The sequence below is a fragment of the Protopterus annectens genome, chromosome 9.part0 (assembly GCF_019279795.1).
Source record: "Protopterus annectens isolate FY-2018-M chromosome 9.part0, PAN1.0, whole genome shotgun sequence".
Classification (NCBI taxonomy): domain Eukaryota; kingdom Metazoa; phylum Chordata; order Ceratodontiformes; family Protopteridae; genus Protopterus; species Protopterus annectens.
In genome coordinates, this window is record NC_056743.1 from 704,810,178 (window position 1) to 704,822,277 (window position 12,100).

Below are 12,100 nucleotides of genomic sequence, written 5' to 3' on the forward strand. Positions count from 1 at the left end.
CAAATGTGTTCCTACCATACCCCTCTAACCTAGCTGGATTTATACAGCTCTTTATATACTCTTTTTAGTCATGCATAAACATATTTTGGAGAATTGCTTATCCTGTAGAAACAATACTAAACTTCCTTGTTTAACAATGTCTTGTAAGAGACCAGCTTTTCTGACAGTGTGGATATCCTGTAACAGTGTCCTGATGTCCATGTAGAAAAACATATTTTTGAGGAAACACATTGTCCTGTATTCTATTTGAATCTGTGTATAGAAACATATGTTCTTATGTCAATGCTGACAAGCATATCCTGTTTTTTATGAAGAAAAACATATCTTTGAGAAAACACATTGTCAGAGATCAGCTTTTCTGACAGTGTGAACATCCTGTATTTTATTTGGATCTTTGTATCATATCCTGTTTTTCCATGCAGAATAACATATCATTGTTCTTTAAAAGCAGATTTTGCATTTTTGTTCTTGCATACATCCTGTTTTGAGTCTGTAAGGGAAAAATGTCCATTCTTTAAAAGCAGATTTTGTATTTTTGCTCTTGCATACATCCTGTTTTGAGTCTGTAAGGGAAGAATGTCCATTCAGCAGATTCCTTTTCCAAGCCATGGTCATTTAGTATGACTGCTGATCACATATTACTTAAACTTTGTTTCTGCATTTAAGCAAGCCTTTTCTTTCAGCATATTTACAACATAATTAATTTCAGACTAATATTCATCAAATCTAACAATTGCCTCTGTTTTTAAACATACTCAAAACATTTTATATAGAAAACACAAGAAACAAACCTTTAGTTTGATACAACAAATCAAAATGCAATTTTACATAGTTAATACAATGATATTAAAGTATTACTACCAAAACTGAATGTATTTAAAACTTTTTCTTTTGCAGACCATTCTGTGAAAATATTTTATCAGTTATAAGCTGTGTCTGCTTTAGTTTAACTTGATCAATTTATTCTTTTGCAATCACAGAATTTAATTTATGACTTAGAACTGTTTCATTAACTCTTTGCAGCTGTTAAATTAACTATGAGACAATAATTATGTGCTACTGCAAGCATTTATACACTACTGAAAACACACAATTTCAATGTCATTTTAACCATCACATTGTGTTCATGTCTCTGAACTGCTACAATGTATTCTGTACAGTATGTATTTACATAGACTGTTTGCTGTTCATGCATTTCAATTTACTAGGTATACTGGACCCACTTTTTTTAAAACATGTTTTTTCACACATATTTATTACTAGACATTAATTTCATTTGTACTGAATTTTTCTGCATTTGTACATGCAAAGACTATCATTTGTACTGAATTCTTCTGCATTTGTACATACAATGACTATAAAGTACATTTAGTCTAATCTTACAAATTTAATAACATTAATATTAAGCAAAATCTTGGAAAATGTTTGTCTCTTTAGAAATATCTAGTGGAATTGACACCAAATTCATAGGTCCTGTTATTTTAAAACTACATACTCAGCAATTAGAAACATTGATGTTTTTTTTATACCAACATTGTTTTGCCAAAAACATATTAAAAATAGTGACCAATCTTGTTCAATTTTTTTTTTACATATCTTTACTCTCTTTTGTATAGCTGTAATCAATTTTAAGCCATCTCTTGTTTTTTAAACCATCTCTTGTATAGCTTTACAGTTTAACAGGTTGTAAATACAATTTAATACTAAACAATACAATAATAACCATTATGATAGCTATTAACAACTTGTAAAATATCTTATCCTGTCAGGTTTAATCCAGTTTACCAGTATTTCTAATACACTAATACCTGTTTTTCCCTCTACCTAAAAGAGTATTGTCAAGAATGAATGAGATATTTTTTTTCCTGTAGCTTTATTTTAGACCCTTATTATTTATTTTTATGTAGCTTTATTTCAGACCCTTGTTTATTTTTTCTGTAGCTTTATTTCAGACCCTTGTTCAGTACTGCTTATACAGTCAGTGTAAAACTGAGAAAGTGCCCCTCCCCCTGTAGTACTTCAGCACTGTTTACCTGCCCTATGCTGTGAGAATAGAAGGCATGTCAGCCTAACACTATGGTTATACATTTATTTTATTAAATTATGAACTTTTGTCTGATTTGATAATTTTTTATAAAGCTTTTGCTGTTTACTACCACTAGTAGGCATTTACACCCTCCTGCACAATTGATTTGAACTGTATATATACTATAGCCCATTTGCTGGCTGTACTTGATGCAACTGAGTTTTTTTGTCCTTTTAACATTTACTTGCAAACAGATTATCAGTGACATCTATGCACAATTGTGGCATTTTATTACAATTACCAAACAGTGTTGCCTGTAAACATTTTAACAATTATGTTTTAATAACAATGATGCTTTAGAAAAACTCAAGCTACTTATCTGGCAATCAGTCTTGTTGTTTATCTTATCTTTCCAGCATTTCCTGTAACTATTCATTCAGTCTAGGAAGGTCTGAGCTCACATTTCATACTCTGTAAACTATAATTAATTCTTTTAGCATTTTTCCTTTAATGTGATTGTGATTTGCATAACTATGCATTTATACAACATAAATAGACATTATTTTACAATTACCTTACATGGATTTCAGTATTTTTTATTTAACTTTTTAACTGTCCTGCCATTAATTTTACAAAAACTGTTTGAATAATACCATCTGTGATTTTCTTTTTAAAATTCAGAACTTTAACTGTTTGGTGTTACTATATAATTATAAACAAATTGTAAAAAGCAAAATAGATATTAGTTTAACCAACACATTTATATTTATATTATTTATATTTGCTAATGTCTGCCTTTTGCTTTTGTGTATTGTAAACAAATGTACTCTAGATGAAAAGAACACACATGCATGTCTGTCTTGTATCTGTATATCTTTATACAAACATGTCAGTCTTGTGACTTTAAATCTTTATTCTTATTAACTATTTTTATTTAATTTTTATACACTAGAACAGTTTTGTTTACCTTTTGACTATGCTAATGAATGGTATTCATATGCTTTACTTTACTGTAGTACTGATAGATGTCTTGCTTTAACTGAATGAAAGTAAACATTTAAAAATGATTTGTCCAGACATCAGATCCTACCATCCTACCATGTATGTTTAACCATTTTCAAAACATAAACATATTATAAAATATATTTCTTTTGCACAGATTAACTGTGTATGCAGGAAGTTCCCAGTCTCTGTCAGTTCAACTAATTTGTTTCCTTTATCCTGCAACTGCTGTTGAAGTTTCAGTAATGTTGCATGGTCTTTCTGACATTCTTTAGTAAGCTGTTCTGCTGAATTTGAAACTCCTATGCACTTTTGAAAAGATGTATGTATAACTTGTCTAAGCTTCCTGAACTCATTGTGTCTGTCTTTTAGAAGTTTACTACATTGCTTTATAACAAAATGTACTAAGGGTACGATCAGTAACTGATTTGACTCACATGTGGTGACAGGACATAACTGTTCAACATCAGAATGTAATGGAAACACTTTACCCTTAGTTAATTCTTCAGATCTGTCTTTACAGTCTGTTTTTTTAGCAATATGATGCAATATTATTTTATGACATAATACACAAAATGCAGTTTTTGTTGAAGCACACAATAAACATTTGTCATATTTCACATGGTTTTCTTTGAGATACCAGTCAAATATTGTAATACATTTGCATAATGCCTTACTATCAACCTGCCCTAATAAGGTTTTACATTTGAAAATATCCATACTGTCTAATCTAATATCCAGACTGTCAAGTATCCAAACTGTCGAATAGCAACCATACTAAAAATGTGACAGAAAAAGTCTTACCAGTGAGCAAGAAAACAGGTGATCAGGCTGTTGTTGCAGATGGCTGGAAATTTTTCAAAGTCACTTGAGAAGCTGGGAAAGCACAACAGGCAGTGGACTGATGGGCTAGTGGATATCCCCCTTTTCTTTAGTGAATTTATGGCACAGCGAATTTCTTGAACTAGTCTCACTCCGGATTGTAGACGTCTATAAAACTTTACTACTGAAAGCTGCATAAACTGGAATACTTCTGTTCAGAATTGACACATACGTACAAATGTTAGTTACTGCAATTTAACTGAAGTGACCCTCTGCAGGGCTTATCATCACTCCTTCTGTGTTTGAATGCAGATTGTAGGTTCAAATGCAGGCTAGCTTGCCATTGAAAAATTATATGGAGCTAGTCACTCAGCTGCCTCGCCATTGAAAAAATATTATATGGCTCTTACTTGCTTCTTGCTTCTTGCCTGGATGGATTCTTGCTAAAATTCAAAGTCTGATTATATTTATATTTATTTTATTAGGTTACTAAATAAAGCTTTCACTGTCTGTTGCATACAGAAACTTGCAGAATATACACTGATACAGCATCTGACTTTAAGAGCAGTAACCAATAACTTTTATAATAAACCAAACTGGACAAACGTTACAGCTTAAAAGTACTGTTCCAACTTTACTTCTCATATAGTACAGATGAAGTGAGAGATATAACATTTACCTCAGAACACCAAATGTGTTCCTACCATACCCCTCTAACCTAGCTGGATTTATACAGCTCTTTATATACTCTTTTTAGTCATGCATAAACATATTTTGGAGAATTGCTTATCCTGTAGAAACAATACTAAATTTCCTTGTTTAACAATGTCTTGTAAGAGACCAGCTTTTCTGACAGTGTGAATATCCTGTAACAGTGTCCTGATGTCCATGTAGAAAAACATATTTTTGAGGAAACACATTGTCCTGTATTCTATTTGAATCTGTGTATAGAAACATATGTTCTTATGTCAATGCTGACAAGCATATCCTGTTTTTTATGAAGAAAAACATATCTTTGAGAAAACACATTGTCAGAGATCAGCTTTTCTGACAGTGTGAACATCCTGTATTTTATTTGGATCTTTGTATCATATCCTGTTTTTCCATGCAGAATAACATGTCATTGTTCTTTAAAAGCAGATTTTGCATTTTTGCTCTTGCATACATCCTGTTTTGAGTCTGTAAGGGAAAAATGTCCATTCTTTAAAAGCAGATTTTGTATTTTTGCTCTTGCATACATCCTGTTTTGAGTCTGTAAGGGAAGAATGTCCATTCAGCAGATTCCTTTTCCAAGCCATGGTCATTTAGTATGACTGCTGATCACATATTACTTAAACTTTGTTTCTGCATTTAAGCAAGCCTTTTCTTTCAGCATATTTACAACATAATTAATTTCAGACTAATATCCATCAAATCTAACAGGTATGCAAATTGTGAAGCTGGAAACAGAAATCAAATCTACTGGCAGTTTGAGGATACTGTACCGAGGTGTAGAAGGATATTTTTACATTATTGCAAACAACTTAGGGCTACCATCCTGTGGTGATATTGTAAAGTAAAGATGTAACACATTAGATCGGTGTAACACTTCTGTGCAAACTGTTACTGAAATATCTACTCACCAGCATGTTACTAGCTGCTTTTTTTATTTATTTTTGTTACAAACATTGAGAGGAAATGCATTTGGCAAGAGGGTTATTTCATTATATGCTTTTGAAGATTCATATTTTATTATTAATGCTTTCGGGCAAATACTATCTCTACTATCAATACATGTGTTGCACCTTCATGCGTAGCCTCGTCAACATTACAATGTCATTGGAGACTAAACACTTGCCCCTTTTAAACAGCAATACCCATACAATGCAAATATATACAGAGAGTTGCTCTTCCTCAGTCCAGACCCCTGCACCCTTCTCAGACAAGGTAAAAAGCCTTAATAAGTCTTTTAACAACTGTATGCATCCCTGTGAGATACTCATCACATAGGCTACCACTCCTCCTCATCTTGTTTTCCAGTCATTCACGAATACCTTAAATCCTGGGTCAACATGTCACAATTCCTCTTCTTTAGTTCTAGCTTTCCATTGTCCCATTTTTGCTGCAGTCAAAGCCCTCAGATTGCTCATCTTGTTATCTACTGTCCTTGGATTTTAAACAATGCTGTCCATCCTTCTGATCTCCTGAATTCTGTACTCCTTCCTGTTTCTACACCTCCATTTGTCTGTCCTTCCACTATCCCAGTTTCATCTTGTCCTCCATTTCTCCTTTACTTTTGTGGCCTTTACCCTTTCACCTCATTTTGAAGGTACATTCTTAATGTATCTTTCTTTTCTAGGAAAGCTTTCACAAGAAGCATCCCCACCCATATGAAATAAAGTCTATTTTAGCAATTAGCTCTTACTTGTCCTTTCTTTTATCCCATTCACTATTTCCTCACCCTTATTTCCCACTCTTTTCTGTAGCTCAGTTTCATTCCCCCCCTTTCTTCTTTACTGTTGTGTCCTGCCCCCTTCTAGTTCATTTTAAAGATACATTTGTTTTAATGTATCTTTCTTTTCCAGGAAAGCTTTCACCAGAAGCATTCCTGCTGGTATGACGTAAAGCCTATCAGTAGCAAACAACTCTTCCCTGTCCTATATTTTACCCCATTCTCTTGCTATCCTATGCCAGTGTGTTCCCACAGCCAGCAGGTGACATTATATCTCCTTTCTTTACTAGGTCTGCTAACTATGATCATTTATAGCCTTTTGTCCTCCAAAACTCCCTATAACTTGTAAATACTTCTTTGGGATACCTGGTAGTTTATGCAAAGATCCTCTCTGCTAAGTATTTCTGTCCATATAGACCAGTTTATGTAACTAGTCCCCACCTGTTGCAAATGGAAATCAGTTGTTATATTGATGATAGAGTGATTATAGACCACATCTTCAGTTTGCTAGTTTCCCTCTGAGCTGGTGTGAAATTCGAGGGAATTGTATTTAGTAGGGGATTGCCCCTGCATAGGGAGCATAGAGGTTTGCATCTCATATTATTCAGGTGTGTCACTTTTAAGATTTGATTGACACATACTCAGATTTTTTTTATGAACTGGTCATCAGTGTCACAGTCCATTCCCTTTTCAACAGCTGACTTGATCACAGCTGATTGTGTTGTTTCTGCTGTGAGGTGTGGAACACTTCTGAATCGCATTAAATTCTTTCTATCCATATGTAATTCCGCTTGTAATTGAATCATGTAAATCTAGAAACCCCTTCTGCAAACACACACATAGTTCATTCCCATGGCTAGCCATCCTGTCCTGTGCTCTTGCCAGTCTAACTGTATTTGCTCTTCCTACAGTTTCAGAGACTATTCCTACCAGCCTGATTTGTCATGCTTGCTCTGAATGTTGCTTTAAGATGACACATCTTTCATCTCCATCCTTTCTAGATTCCCTGCATTGTCTATACCATTTCCAACTTCTCTTAAGCTGTATCTTCCAATTTTATCAGTCTCTCCCGGACTGTCTCCTTGCTTCTGACTCAGTGCTTTCAATAATTTGTTCCTCTTTCACTTCCCCTTGCAAAGCTTCTGCTTGGCTGTTGTTCTTCTCCTACTCTCTTTCTTTATTTCCTTCTCTGTGACCTCAAGCCACCTGCATTTCTGCATTTCCCTAAACCTTTTCTACCATCCTTCAGTCTGAGCCTACTGCCATTGCCCTAACCTCACCCTTTTCCCACTGCTCTGGTCCTTGGCCTTATTCTTCCAGCACTAACTCATGTAAGTCTTTGAACTCCCATGCTGCTTAGCATGAAGCACACATGAACTATCCTCTCTCTCTCTCTCTCTCTCTCTCTCTCTCTCTCTCTCAGCACTCCTCCAAAGCACTGTTACCTTTCCTGCCCTCCATGCTGCATGTCCACATCAGGGACTGCCTCTTTCCCAATGCATAGTTCCTTTGACCACATACTTGCTTATTTTGAATTCTCCAGCCTCTCTGATCTGAGCTTTTCTGAACTCCCCTCTTGACTGCTATGCAGATATCTACAGGCTTCTGTACTTTGATTTGGCTGCCTTTACTGGTCTATGCAAACTAAAATAGGAAGGGGCAGGGATGGGATTTCATACTGGCTGTAGCTGACCTTTTATTTCCTAGGATACACCAGAGAACCTTTGCTTATGCCATCTCCTTAGCTATTCTGCCTTCCTTTCCTTTCTGTACTGCTATCTTCTGCTTTTCACCTCATTTATATCACAGTCATTTAGTTATGACTGTACAATATTAAGCATACAAACATATACCGATGTCAAAAATGTCGATAAAACTCACTCATCTGTGTTTAAAATTAAATTCAATACTCTGACTTAACTGCAAGAATGAAAAAAATGATATTATAGAGCTTTTGCAAAATAATGTCTAGGCACAGTCGCTCATATCGTCAGTTTCATATTCCCTTCTCCCAGAAACTGATTATGTGAAGAATGATTTAGTCCTGATTGACTAGTGCTGGCAATAGCGTAACACTAAAATTATGAATAAGGCTGTCTAAACCAAACCACAGCAATGTTCTTATGGGAATGCTGAGTTGATTCTGAATGAAACTGGTTACTGTCTTCCTCAGAAACACAGAATTCCCCTCATACAAAATGTGTAAATAAAAGTCACAAGTTCATTGTTTATAACAACATTCTCTTCAGAAAGCTTGACATCATCATGACAAAAAGAGAGAGAGCGAGCGAATCAAGTTTTCTAATGTCTGTGCGAGGGTTGGTATTCTTTCTAGTAGATCAAGATAATATTTTATTTGTCCTTATAAATTCCATAATTAGTTATAGAAGGCAATTTAAATAATAATGTCCAACTTTCACATGAGTTTACCCTGCTGTGCAATGCTCAGTTATGTGAAAATAATGTCCATCTGAACTGTACAGCTGCCTGCCCAGCAGTGTGGCAAGTTTCAGTTAAAGAGTTTTGAATGTTATGCTTCACTTGTGAATAATTCATGTGGTTGTGAGATGTGAAACGATTCTTGTCTCTGAAGTATATAAACCTTCATATGACCACAGACTTGAGTACATGAAAAACACACCCTGGGATTCAGAAAAGCTTACAGCAGTGGCTTGGAAGGATTTTGCATTGTGCTATGCTTTTCCAGTGTTGTGCTAGTTACTTATAAAAGCAATGAATTACTATTACTAGTTACTTTTCAGTGAAAGCACTATATTACTATTACTTGTTAGTTTTCTAAAAAAGTAATATATTAATATTACTAGTTACTAAATGTTAGTTTATCAGTTATAATACTGAGATTTACTCACAAGTTAGCACATGCATATAGGTGTATTATTAAAGTTGTATACACAATGTTACAATGATGATGAATAGCATTTAACAGGTGAAAATCTACAGTAGAGTAGTTTTGTTAGCTACAGAGTCACAGATATTTAAACCAAACCATACACAGCCAGCAATACAAGACCTATAAAAAATATTACATTTTGTGTATTTTCAGCACCTAAAATCGAAATGTGAAAACAGTTTTAAGTAGAACATAACAAAAAAATTGACAGAACAAAAGTTGGTTGAATATAGATTCACCCAAAGAGTCCTGCTTAGTGCAGTGGGTTGGGGCTTCGGGTGTTAAACCGATGAGTGGTGAGTTCAATTTCAGTTGGCAGCGGTATGGAAAACCAATGCTGTGTATTATACAGCAAGGTAAGGATATGATCTTTAGCAAGCTAGAATTGTTGCAGTGTTAGGGGGTGTTTTAGTAGGTAAGAGACCCATAGTACCATGGCAGGGCTAGAGTCTGGTCATCATTAGCTTTCACCTCCTTGCAGTGCTAAAAAAATGAATTAAATTTTGGTCCAGACTAATTCTAATGATCTATTATGCTACGTGCTATGAGTTGTGCAAACATTATGTTGTAAAAAATGAATTAAATTTTGGTCCAGACTAATTCTAATGATCTATTATGCTACGTGCTATGAGTTGTGCAAACATTATGTTGTATTTTTTTATCCAAATTGCCCCTTCAAAGTCTCTATTACATCTGAATACTATCCATAATATCCAGGGCTCCAGGAAGTTTTCCATCACTAGTCTTTAGCATAGGTCTCAACCTCGTAAGAGACCAATGTGGAACACGGACCCTAACAATGTGTGACAAACAAACATTGAACACACTTTTTTTCTCACTGCATGAAACTGTACCATTTCAATGGGGCCTGGTTGAAGTAGGCTTTCTGGCAGAAGTATTAAGTTAACAAATACTGTACATTTGTAAAATTCAATAAGACACACAGCAATAAATAAAGCCATCAGAAACCATTGCTAAAATGCAATATACTCAGTAGAAAATCTCTAAAAAAAATTATTTCGGCTTTTCCTGGTTAGGGGTCGCCACAGCAGAACTCAGGTCCGCTCATGATTGGCAGTGAATTTTACGGTGCCGAGTTGCCAGCCCGACGCCCAACCTTCAACGAAGGCACGCCCATTCACACTTGCACCTACCTGCATGTCTTTAACATCACTCGACCGCAGGGAGGACATACAGACTCCACACAGAAGGCACTCCAGCCGAGAATCGAATGGGAGAACCTCTTGCTGTGAGACGACAACGCTAACTGCTGCACCACCGCGGCTTGCACTCAGTAGAAAATCTCTACATAACAATATTCAAGTGCAACAATTAAAGAAAAAAAAACATGCTCTTTAGCACCTGCTTCTCTCAACTAAATCCATTAACTTATCCAATCAAAGACAAATCAGAGCAGAATCAGGGACAATTAAAGAATTAATCAGGGGAAACGTTTAAAATATTGCTACCATTACCTTGAGACATTGACAGAATAAGAGAATGTGAATTAATGTACACTTTCTGAAATAAAGGAAGTTTATTTATTAAATGTAATGCACCACCTTTTCTTGGAAAATGACCAGCCTAACTCTTAATGAATCAGGAAGAAATCCAGAAATAACCAGGGGACACTTAAATCATAGGCCCCTTGCACACATTTTGAGGACCATGCGAACGTTCTTTGATTCACCTTCCTGACTGTAAACTATAATATATAATAATTAAATTATATCCCTTGTATAATATAGCACCACTTGTTAGAGCATGTTTTACATTTATATTTTTGAGCATTTTTCTAGTAAGTGATGAAACACAACATATAAGCTAATAATGACAAAACTGCCCATCTCAGAACATTTCAACAGTAAAAGGCCACTCAAACTTCTGTCATTGCAATCCACCAATATCACTCAATGAGAACAATCTCTGCAGAAGTAAGTAATCTGAATAATTCCACATTAACAAGATCTATAACTAATGAAAAGGTTGCTGCTAGCAAACAACTTTATATTTCATTGCTTCATCTACAAATTCAATGCCTGCTGCCCTTGAAGAATAAATTGCCTATATTACATTAAAAAAATGGTAAGCTGGTAATATTGCAGTAGGCCAGGGAATCGATGGCAAACAAAACAGGTTCATAGTTACTAGACATCCTGTGCTATTTGCCCTGAAACCACAGACCATTTCAGCCAACTAGTTTCACATCTGTCAACATCTCCCTTCATTTGTGACATTTTTATTCCTTTCCTAAATAAGCCTCTCTTATTTTTAAGCAATTAAACCCTCCTCTTCTCACTTTAATTCCAAGTAGCCCATGGCACTAACATCTGAATATATCATTTTCTGAGTCGGTCTCACTTTTCATGCCTGCCTCCAATTGTCATACATTGTACCACTTTCATTGGTTTACTATAATTATTTCAGGAGAAACAAGCACAGTACTATAACAACGAATGTTATGTTGTCCCTATCTCACCTTCATTCTTGCTGGTTGGGTTTGGAGCCAATCCTCGGCTCTAACTCGGCCATATACTAAAGCTCAAGAGCTTCTACTGGCTCAAGGCTAGCCCCTATCCCAACATGCCTAGCAGAAGTTACCCAGATCATGTTTGCTGCTTGCAGCGTCAAGATTGCTGAATATTGGCTCAGGCTAAGTTTTCAATTTTTTTGACTAAAATTTGCTAATTTTGCTATTTTTGTAATATATAGTGTTGTAGAGGTTCTTTTCATAAAGTTAGTGTTGTTTCTAACCTTTTTTGATTGCAATTGTTGTTGTGGCCGTCATTTTCCTTTAGGCCTACTTACTTTCCTGATTGTGAACCCGTTTAACTTAGAGGGTTCTTTTTCCCTTCAGGTCCACTTTTGGTTAAAGGGCTTTCCCTTTATTCCCTTCTCTGTCTAGGAG